Source organism: Schistocerca cancellata, chromosome 2 (genome assembly GCF_023864275.1).
Source record: "Schistocerca cancellata isolate TAMUIC-IGC-003103 chromosome 2, iqSchCanc2.1, whole genome shotgun sequence".
In the NCBI taxonomy this organism is placed as follows: Eukaryota; Metazoa; Arthropoda; class Insecta; order Orthoptera; family Acrididae; genus Schistocerca; species Schistocerca cancellata.
Genome location: NC_064627.1, coordinates 717,053,269 through 717,065,362, shown reverse-complemented (window position 1 = coordinate 717,065,362; position 12,094 = coordinate 717,053,269).

The following is a 12,094-nucleotide window of genomic DNA, read 5'->3' as shown; positions in this document are numbered from 1 at the left end:
CTGCAATTTTATGGAAGTGAAACATTGGACGATAAATAGTTTAGACAAGAAGAGAATAGAAGCTTTCGAAATGTGATGCTACAGAAGAATGCTGAAGATTAGATGGATAGATCACATAACTAATGAGGAGGTACTGAATAGAATTGGGGAGAAGAGGAGTTGTTGGCACAACTTGACAAGAAGAAGGGACCGGTTGGTAGGACATGTTGTGAGGCATCAAGGGATCACAAACTTAGTACTGGAGGGCAGCGTGGAGGGTAAAAATCGTAGAGGGAGACCAAGAGATGAATACACTAAGCAGATTCAGAAGGATGTAGGCTGCAGTAGGTACTGGGAGATGAAGAAGCTTGCACAGGATAGAGTAGCATGGAGAGCTGCATCAAACTAGTCTCAAGACTGAAGACCACAACAACAACAACTGCAATTTTAGAGAGGTATACTTAAGTATGGATTTATTTTAGATCTTCTGTATTTAACTATTGATTTATTATTAGATATCCTGTACATTGACAAATTAGCAGCCTCCTTATCTCCCTTAGAGCGAGAATTGGAAGGAAAACGATGCACGTTAACGCTTGGCGTTAACTACTTTGCTAACAGTGGTAACAGCTTGCAAGTGGCCCAAGAAAATGCGTCTATGGGCCAGTTGCTCGGCTTCGTCACGTATCGGATACATCGGGAACACTTCATGTCGAATTCCTGGTTTTTATTTTTTTCTTCCATTGCTGCGATGCAGCAGTTGTAGCGCCAAAATTGCGTGGTGGAAATAAAAGTTACAGTTTTTGTTGGTAGCGCCAAGCTCCATTTACGTCAGCATTTCCCCTCACGTGTCTCCGCCCTCAGCAAAGACCAATCTGGTCATTTAGATTTTTGAACCTGATTTGCAACTGCTTTTGAAGAATGTCGATGTGACGAAATAGAACACTAGTTGCGTTAAAAGCGGTTTCTTAACGCAACTGGTGTGCTATTTCGTCACATCGTAAATCTTGTCATTCCATTCACACCGCGACCCACAGTGCAATCAGACTTCCTCTCTTGTGCCACATATACCTGCTTCACACAGTCAAAGATAACGTTTGGACATGTTTAAAGTTCAGAAAGTAGTAAACTCCTTCACATAGTGAAAGTAAAATTATATTCTACTGCAATTTCAAAAGAACAACAAATATGTACCAAAAATTGTGAAAAAAATATAGTGTAAAATAAAAACATCGGCATCGATATTGCCATTCTGATATCGATATATGCAGGGAACGGTATTACCCAAATATATCGATATGTCTCCAAATGTTTTCGATATGTCGATATTTTATCAACAGCCCTACTACATTCCTGCGAAGTCTTTCTGCAGTATCGCAGAAGGAACATGCATCTTCTTGTAGCCCCGTTACATGACCTCCTTCAAACTCAGTGAGGTGTCGATAATGGCGTATTTGTCGTCTTAAAAGCATTCTTGACTGACATCAATACACCACGTCGAATCTCAAAGCTAAGTAACACTCACGACCGTTACATCGCTTATTTAAGGCAAACCTGATGTGCATCCTCATAGTGGCGCTACTAGCGCCGCTCTAGTGTGACTGGCGCGAAATGTAAATAGACATCATCTTTCAGATGTAGAAACACGCCTATCAACTTTAGTTTATGTCGCATAGTTCCTTCTTGGTTTGCAGGCCGCGGTGGCCGTGCGGTTCTAGGCGCTCCAGTCCGGAGCCGCGCTGCTGCTACGGTCGCAGGTTCGAATCCTGCCTCGGGCATGGGTGTGTGTGATGTCCTTAGGTTAGTTAGGTTTAAGTAGTTCTAAGTTCTAGGGGACTAATGACCACAGCAGTTGGGTCCCATAGTGCTCAGAGCCATTTGAACCATTTTTTTCCTCCTTGGTTTGCGATTTTTTTTCCGCCTGTGTATTTGCACGTAGGGAATTCTTCATCGCAGTATTACATCCTTTGCTAAAACGTTTCTTATTATAAAATAATTGCGCCACCTTGGTTTGTAATGGTTACAATTACGATTATGCTTTAAATACACTTTGTCTCAGTGTATGATTTATGGTGAAAACAGTTATCGCCGTTGAGTGACACTAGCGTTGAGATAGAACTGGTGTTTCGAGACAATGCAAACAAGACGGAATAACAGGAAGTAAGTTGTTAGTAACTTTCGTACCACGGGCTCATGTTTTATTTTGCAGTCCTTATACCCCGGTCCCTATGGTATCTACCACCGTAACAGTTTCCTTGCGCCGAGCACCGGTGAGGGGCTTTCATTTTATGGGCCTTTTGCCACGAGCCCTCTAGTAGTCGTATCGGTCGAATACCGCTTTGGCGTTCTGTAGTTACGCCTTCCGCAGCTTTATCCGATAAGAGGGTCACAGTTTCAAGCAATGTGCGAGATTGTTCCGATGCAACTACCATTTTATTTCCTGGTATTTTGCGACGAAGCAAGTTTACAGAAGCCATCTAAATCGAGATAACTTGTACGGTGCTTGTTCTGATTCATTTGTTGTCGTAGGAGATGAATTATGTGCACGTAACTGAAGTGCATTGTACAATGAGACACACAGTGTCTTCTGTCCGCCCCCGGTAGCTGAGTTCGGTCAGAGAGCCGATTGGCCTCTGTAATAAAAAACTGAGTTGAAGGATCAACAAACGAACTTGAACGGATGTCATGAAACGTCCGCAATGACCAAACACAACGATCGACAAAAAAAAAAAAAAAATGTGGTCAGCGTGACAGACTCAATCCAAAGGCCCCGGGTTCGATTCCCGGATGGGTGGGAGATTTTCTCCTCTCAGGGACTGGGTGTTGTGTTGTCCTAATCATCATCATTTCATCCCCATCGACGCGCAGGTCGCCGAAGTGGCGTCAAATCGAAAGATCTGCACCAGGCGAACGGTCTACCCGACGGGAGGCCCTAGCCGCACGACATTTCATTTCATTTCATCGTCTGAACGAATTTTGCTGCTTCCTTTCTCTCGTAGTTTTTACTTTTATTTCCCGATTTAGCAACGCATTTTCTCTATTGGATATCTTAAGACTGAAATAAACCACCATTCTGTAATATACGTAGTTCGTAAATGAAGTGTGACAAGCACATGTTACAAGGAACAGGCATATCATCACTCGATCTGCTTCTGACACGTTTCTCCGTATAGTGTGATTAAGAAGCTTGCATGAGAAAATTTCGAACTATCGGCAAAGACGCTCGTGAAATAAACACGATGGTTGCTGAGTTTGTCTTATCACGAATCTTGTGATGTTTACGGGTAATATCATCTACTGTGACATATGGAGATACAACCATAAACTGCAGGTACATAACATCTCTTTGGAGACTCACTAGATTGACCACACTTGCCATACGGCGGTAATAGCACTGAAACATTGATATACGCAAATATAAAATATTGCTACAGGTCTAGATGATGGTATTTGTGCATAGCTATTACTTTCACAATGTTTCAGGCGATACGATCTACAATGGTAGTGTCTCATACTGACTTGGTGATGTTTCATTCAGTTGGGAAAGTGTAGTCATCACACAGGGACCATTAATACTGTAACGCACCTCTCCAAACACGATTCGCAGCGTATCAGATACCATAGTCGTTGGGATGAAACAGTCCCGCTAAAAACGTGTCGTACCGTACTAGGAAGCTGCTAGTTACGTATCTGAAACTCCCAGAATTGAAATAAAAATGATGTCGATTCAGAGCTCACTGATAGGTGTTTGACGCAGGGCGAGTTCGAGGGCTATACGCAATGACGGTAGACACACATTGCAGAAGTTGCTTTTTGCATATATTACAACGTAGGTTCTATCTTGTAGTTTACCCGCGAGACGATTGAGACAGTCTAGAAGTGAATTTTGTGTATGTCGATTGGAGCCCCTGCTACTGCCAGATGTTCTTAATGTAATTAAACTTCTACTACGAAGTGAACGGCGCTTACAGAGAACAAAATTCGGATTTTTTATACAGTTTACAACGTGAACGCTTAACATCCCAAACGATTGAGGCACGAAATATGTCAGCTCCATCTCGACCATCTCCTTTTTGTCTAACAACACACACGCAGAGAACTTTTTGAATTGCCTGAAGCTCAAGCACTGGAACTACATCATGGTGCATCCCAAGGCGCTGCAGACTCCGATGAATTACGGTCGATAACGTAAGCACGTGGAACGGAAATCTTTCGTTCCCGCACATAAAGTAACACACAAATACCTTAACTGACATTACCCGTACTTATGTTTTAAAATTATTCACGAATACTCAATTATACCCGTTATCAAGGGTTCAGTTGTTCTACCCATACCTCCTTATTTTGTTAAACATATCTGCGCCCATACAGCGATTACATTCAAAAAGAAACTGACTGAGACAATCGTTTTAAGATCGGAAATACGTTGCGATAAAATGATTGGTGGTAATGTAGCAAGTTAAAATTACATATTATTCTGCGAGAAGAGAGAAGAGAAATTTCAATGGGCTACATTAGATACTTCGGTCTTAATACACCTTAGTGTGCTCTGTTGCTCTTTATTCTTCAGGTCCTTATTGTCAGGTTAAATTATAACAATTTGTGGATAATAAATATTTCGGCAGTAGATTATTGCTTGTCTTTCTGTGTACAGGCATAAAGGTGATGGAGCAAGTTCTGCTGTCCCTAACATTTTAAAGTTACTCCTTCAAGGAAAATATACATGTAAATTCAGGTGCCAAATTTAATTAATCACAGGTGGTAGTCCGAAGTTTCACCCTATGTTCTTGTTCAGCTAACACATGGTTACCTCGGAATCTTCCGTGAGAAACGATGAGCCTCGTTACTACTCGCATTTAGAAAGGAACTGTTTATCGTCACATTAGTGTGTAACTGATTTCGGCCATTGAACTGTTGAATTAGGGTGGTTTGGAGGAAGAGACCAAACATCGAGGTCATCGGTCTCATTGGATTAGGGAAGGACGGGAAAGGAAGTCGGCCGTGCCCTTTCAGAGGAAGCATCCCAGCATTTGCCTAGAGCGATTTAGGGAAATCACGGAAAACCTAGATCAGGATGGCTGTCGAATTACTTCACGAAAAATTTCATCAGAATTGATCTAGTAACGTGAACAGTTCGCAATGTTTATCGTAGCAGAAAAATTGTCTGAGTTGGGCTTCACTAATAAGAAATGTCCATAACATTGTGTCCTTACAATATACGGGGTGGTCATAATTAAACTTTCACTGCTTGAGAGGGTCCATAAGAAAAGCGGGTGATCTTAGGACAATGAAACTTTGTGGAAACATTTGTAAGGACATATGGGAGAGACATAACGAATACACCGTTGAGAGAAACACATTATAATTTCCACATGACAGGATAATATTTGTTTATTGCTTACATGTTTATAATACAGGTTACAAATGTTGTTCAATATGACGACCATCTGCATCCACGACGGCCTAGAACCGCAATAGAGATATTATTTTTTACAATTTATTGCAGCACTTTTCGAACTGTGGATCTTGGAATGTTCATTTGTCGTGACAAATCACTTGTCCTGCATCCGTCATGCACATTGCATCCAGTATTCCCCGCCATGGAAGTAGTGACTTAGTCAATAATTTGTGGAGCAATTGGCCGTCGGCCTCTCCCAGAAGCATTCCCAAATCGCCAGTTAATTCGAACTTCCGAATCATTTTATTCAACTCTGGTGCGGAAAGAGGACCTGTCCGTATTCCTTTAATGCGTCGATACTCGCGAAGTACAGCAGATCTTTGTTGTTTAAAATAGCTTTACGAGAGAGTCCCGCTCACCTTGTCCAGACCCATGTTGACTGTCTGCAACTGTAATGCACGCTAATGCTTGTGCTTCAACCCAACATCATCGTACAAGTACAAGCACCGAACAGTAAGCCATAACACTAACACTACAAATAACACAAATTCTGCAACGCATAGTACGAACATCATTCATGCAAAGTTGGATAACGATGCAGTAAATAATTTTCCGTCTACACTGACTTAAATTGCGATAGCTTAATTATAAGTATCCAGTATATTCTCATGATGTTGTCAGCATCGAATTAATTACATACGAGTGGTAGCCATAAAGTTTAAATTTTCACCTAGAAAGCTCTGTTGATCCACTATTGACATGGGACAGCAGCTAATTAAGTATTCAGCAATGAAATTCGCCAGCAGCCGTGCAGTTGAGATGTTTTTTTATTTGATTTTATTTTTACTACCAGCTGGGTTGCAATCAAGTCTTCCAAGGGACCACTTGGGATACGGTTTAGAATTCACTACATCCAGGAACGAATAGCCCAGCATGCTAGTATCGTTTATTTTTGAGAGGTGCATGTGGCGCCTGAAGATTGCGTAAGGGAATGCCGAAACTGGCAGTAAAAATAAAACAACATTTCAACTGCACGACTGCTGGCAAACTTCGATGTTAAATCGAAAGATTAAAGTCACGTTATTAAGCTTTTGTTTGTTCACTCGTAAAAAGGCCGGATGAACATTGAAGCCAGAGCCACTTTTTCTATGAGCTGCGCCATTTTGATTTGTGAAATGGGGATGTCAGTGAACATGAGGGCTGCAGACGTGTACGTGTGAACAAACAGAACCGAAATTACATAACTCTGCTTTTCGAGATGATAATTAAAACTTTATGATTACCCTCGTATGAAAGCATGTTGCTTCTGCTGTGATAGTTTTTGGGAAACTATACTTCTATGTTTACTGTAATTTCAGAGCAACACCGTATAATATCTGGATCGTATCATTTCATATCAGTCTCGAATACTACCGCATTACAGAGCGGTCGAGGGGTCCATTGCTTTCTACGCATCGGTCGCCAGAGGTAGTAGTATGGAATAAGAGGGCCTATGGCGAACGATACCATTAGAATTTGTTAAAACACATCTTGCTGTACACCATGAGCTGCTTGTAAAATATTTAACTGCCAGACCGGTGTTCTGGTATCGGACCTATTGTGAATGACACGGGACACAGAGAACAAACAAATACGTACAAAGCGATATCTAGTCCGCCCCGATAGCTGAGTGATCAGCTTGACGGATTGCCGTCCTACGGGCCCGGGTTCGATTCCCAGCTGGGTCGGGGATTTTCTCCGCTCAGGGACTGGGTGTTGTGTTCTCTTCATCATCATTTCAATCCCATCCGGCGCGCAGGTCGCCCAATGTGGCGTCGAATGTAATAAGACCTGCACCAAGGCGGCCGGACCTGATCCGCAAGGGGCCTCCCGGCCAATGACGTCAAACGCTCATTTCCATTTCGGTATCTGCAACATGACAATATTTTATATGCTTAACAGTAGAAAAATAAGGTATGTATGTATTAAACCGGGGACCTAGAAACGACAGAGAGGCTTCGTCCCGCCGCAGCCCTCAGTGGTTCACAACCTCACAAAAGGCCACAGCAGTCCACCCACCCCACCGCCACCCCACACCGAACCCAGGGTTATTGTGCTGTTCTGTCCCCAGTGAACCCCCCCCCCCCCCTCCTCCTCCAGAACGTCTCACACCACCAGACGAGTGTAACCCCAAATGTTTGCATGGTAGAATAATTATGTAATTATGGTGTACGCGTATGTGGAGACGGTGTTTGCGCAGCAATCGCCGACACTGTGTAACGGAGGCGGAATAAGGAGGTAGATGGAAAACCGCATGAAAAACCATCCACCGGCTGGCCGGCACACCGAACCTCGACACTAACCTGCCGGGCAGATTCGTGCCGGGGACCGGCACGCCTACCCGCTCGGGAAGCAGTGCGTTAGACCGGCGGGATAAAATAAGGCAACTTTCATATCGTTCACGTTCGTATGAAATGATGTGAGTGTCAATTATAAAATCGCTATGATTTCAAAATGAATGTGTGTCTAGAAAACATAGGACGCCGTGAGTGCTTGAAATCTAATTATAACCGTGCCTATGCGATCACGATAAGATACAGTGCATCGCAAGGGTTGTCATGTGTACATGTTACATGATTCGTTGGCTTAGAGATTAAAAGGACTAAACTGCATGGTTACCAGTCACACGTCGTATGTGACAAGCGCTAAGCAACTACACTTCCTGGTCGCAATGGACATTACCGTCGTATAATGAAGACATGGAACTTGATGATAAGGGTAAAGATCTTGTGTTACAGATCCATCGTTATTTCTGAGATAATATCGAGATCGTTCTGTGATATTCACTCACAATACGAATTGAATGCTGCTACTGAAAAATAAGTATGTTAGAGTAGAATACACGTATATAAAGTATATTAGAATAAAATACGTATAAGTAGATAAAACTAATAATAACTGTCACGAACAACACACTCAGCTAAACGAACATAATGCAACGAAAAGTGTGTCTATCATACATTGAGGAACTCAACTCAAACTTAGCTCTAAAGGTAACTAATATTCACTGTGAAATCCATACAATTTCACACGCATGAAGCTTTAATTCGAACTTATTCACGCAAAACACTGTTAAAGTTCTGTTTCGTAACTCTATCCATTAAGGATGTTGTTCAGAGTGTATCATCATGTGAGTGTATATCTTTATTTGTTTCCAGGATGTTCCGTAATCTACCTTTTCCTGCCTTGTGAAGAGTGGTGGCTTTTTAGTGACGTCATTAACGGAATGCGAGCAGTCTCTTAAATAAGCTCTAAATGCTGAGGGACTGGATTCACTAACATTAACACGTTCTGTGAAATCCTTCTATCCTTAGGCACTGCCGGTTTCACAGCAGCTACAGCTGCATCTTTGGGTGCAAACTGGAGTCGTCACGATGTACATAACATATTATGGGATGACCGAGAATTCAAAGTCGGTCCCATGCAATATACACTACTGGTCATTAAAATTGCTACACCAAGAAGAAATGCAGATGATAAACGGGTATTCATTGGACAAATATATTACACTAGAACTGACATGTGCTTACATTTTCACCCAATTTGGGTGCATAGATCCTGAGAAATCAGTATCCAGAACAACCACCTCTGGCCGTAATAACGGCCTTGATACGCCTGGGCACTGAGTCAAACAGCTTGGATGTCGTGTACAGGTACAGCTGCCCATGCAGCCTCAACACTATACCACAGTTCATCAAGAGTAGTGACTTGCGTATTGTGACGAGGCAGTTGCTCGGCCACTATTGACCAGACGTTTTCAATTGGTGAGAGATCTGGAGAATGTGCTGTCCAGGGCAGCAGTTGAACATTTTCTGTATCCAGAAAGGCCCGTACACGACCTGCAAGATGCGCTCGTGCATCATCTTGCTGAAATGTAGGGTTTCGCAGGGATCGAATGAAAGGTAGAGCCACGGGTCGTAACACATCAGAAACGTAACGTCCACTGTTCAAAGTGCCGTCAATGCGAATAAGAGGTGACCGAGACGTGTAACCAATGGCACCCCATACCATCACGCCGGGTGATACGCCAGTACGGCGATGACGAATACACGCTTCCAATGTGCGTTCACCGCGATGTCGCCAAACACTGATGCGATCATCATGATGCTGTAAACAGAACCTGGATTCATCCAAAAAATGAAGTTTTGCCACTCGTGCACCCAGGTTCGTCGTTGGGTACACCATCGCAGGCGCTCCTGTCTGTGATACAGCGTCAAGGGTAACCGCAGCCATGGTCTCCGGCCTGATAGTCCATGCTGCTGCAAACGTCGTCGAACTGTTCATGCAGATGGCTGTTGTCTTGCAAACGTCCCCATCTATTGACTTAGGGGTCGAGACGTGGGTGCACGATCCGTTAAAGCCATGCTAGTGATACAAGGCCGTTGGGATCCAGCACGGCGTTCCGTATTAGGCTCCTGAACCCACCGATTCCATATTTTGCTAACAGTCGCTGGATCTCGACCAACGTGAGCAGCAATGTCGCGATACGATAAACAGCAATCGCGATAGGCTACAATCTGACCTTTATCAAAGTCGTAAACGTGATGGTACGCATTTCCCCTCCTTACACGAGGCATCACAACAACGTTTCACCAGGCAGCGCCGGTCAATTGCTGTTTGTGAATGAGAAATCGGTTGGAAACCGTCCTCATGTCAGCACGTTGTAGGTGTCGCAACCGGCGCCAACCTTGTGCGAATGCTCTGAAAAGCTAATCATTTGCATATCACATCATGTTCTTCCTGTCGGTTAAATTTCTCGTCTGTAGCACTCATCTTCGTGGTGTAGCAATTTTAATGGCCAGTAGTGTATTATCCGGAGAAAATGCGTATCTCCTAAAAATAATAAGATACGGTATATCATGACTGGATTCCAGTTTGCACCTGCAGATGCAGCTGTGAAATTGGTAGTGCCTAAGAATAAAATGATTTTAGAGGTGAAGCGGATTTATTTCTGAATACAATTTATCGTGGCTAAGGTTGCCCCGACTGAAAAGCTTTTTTACATGCACACTGTAAAATTCGATTTGAAGTTTCTCCTGCTTTTCCCAACTTAACAAAAACGCTATAAATTATTTTGTATATTTCGGAAATATGTCTGACTCTTATATACTTTGAATATGATTTGATATGAACGTGCACAATATGTAGCTCACTTTACGTTTCTCTTGTTTGTTGTCCCACGCCCGGGTTCCCGGGTTCGATTCCCGGCGGGGTCAGGGATTTTCTCTGCCTCGTGATGACTGGGTGTTGTGTGATGTCCTTAGGTTAGTTAGGTTTAAGTAGTTCTAAGTTCTAGGGGACTGATGACCATAGATGTTAAGTCCCATAGTGCTCAGCGCCATTTGAACCATTTTGAACCATCTTGTTTGTTGTAAATATCGTGATGTATGCATTTGTTCGTTCGTCCTCTGTGACGGACGCCACTGACGATGGGCTCCATGGGCGAGCACCGGTCCGGCAGTTACACACTTCATGCAGCTCTCGATGTGCAGCAAGATGTCTTTTAACAAGTACGTACAAGATGCGGAGCGCCAAGCATACAAAATTTTTTGACACCGTTAGAAATGACGTCATGTAAGTTGTATCTTTTCTTTCCGTAGGTGTAATCTCTTTACGTAAAAAAGCGGCACGAGTGGATTTCCAGCTGACTCCGTTTTGCGAGCTAGCGCCGCACGCGCCAGCAGGGCGCCTCCTGTCCCTCCCCCTGTGTACGGCCGGTGCTTTAAGCCGATTTCCGTATTCCTTCTGCTCTTTTTCTCTACAAGAGAGACGTCGCATTTTTTCCCTGCCGCTGCGTCCCCGGAAGTCGCTGTCCGCCGGGCCGTGAAATCTCTGATTTAGAATCCAATTTAAAATCTATTTGGCCAGAGAGGCATACTGCTGCGCGCACGCTGTATTGCTTCGTTACGATGTTCTCTTATCCGGACGGGACTATTCTCTGCAAGGACTATACCTTTCCACTTGTTGTGAACTTGATGCTCAAGGGAATGCAAAATGCCATATGATACACGGTTGCTCCCTGCAGTTTTCTAAAACTGAGCTGTTGACTTCCTCTGCTCTTACGAAGCATTATGCAGAACTTATCAGAAAAGTGTGTACTTACAAATTTATCTTTTAAATAAGCTGGTAGGATATAATTTTGTATTAAACGGGACAGAAGCAGATTAAAACGTCTTAACGTTGTTCATTTTTTTTTTGTATTTAACATCGCGCAGTTCCTCCATTTTTCCAAGGAAATAGCGGTGCTGCAGACGGTATTGTCTTGCACGATACAGGTTGTCGAATTAAGTCCATTATTCATCTGCGATGTGAATCCCTTCAACACCTCGATGATAGAATAATCAAACTGCTGGAACGGCAAGTAAATACACACATAAAAAAACGTTTTGCATCACCTCGGTTCCGAGAGTTCCGGAACCCGAACAGAAAATTAGAATAGAGATCAATATAAACATGATTTCCGCCCTGTTTATTGCTCATGAAAACCACACATTGCATGCAATACAGCGAGACCTTCAGAGATAGTGGACAGCGAGACCTTCACAGGTGGTGGTCCAGATTGCTGTACACGCCGCTACCTCTAATACCCAGTAGCACGTCCTCTTACATTGATGCATGTCTGTATTCGTCGTGGCATATTATCCACAAGTTCATCGAGGCACAGTTGGTCCCGATTGT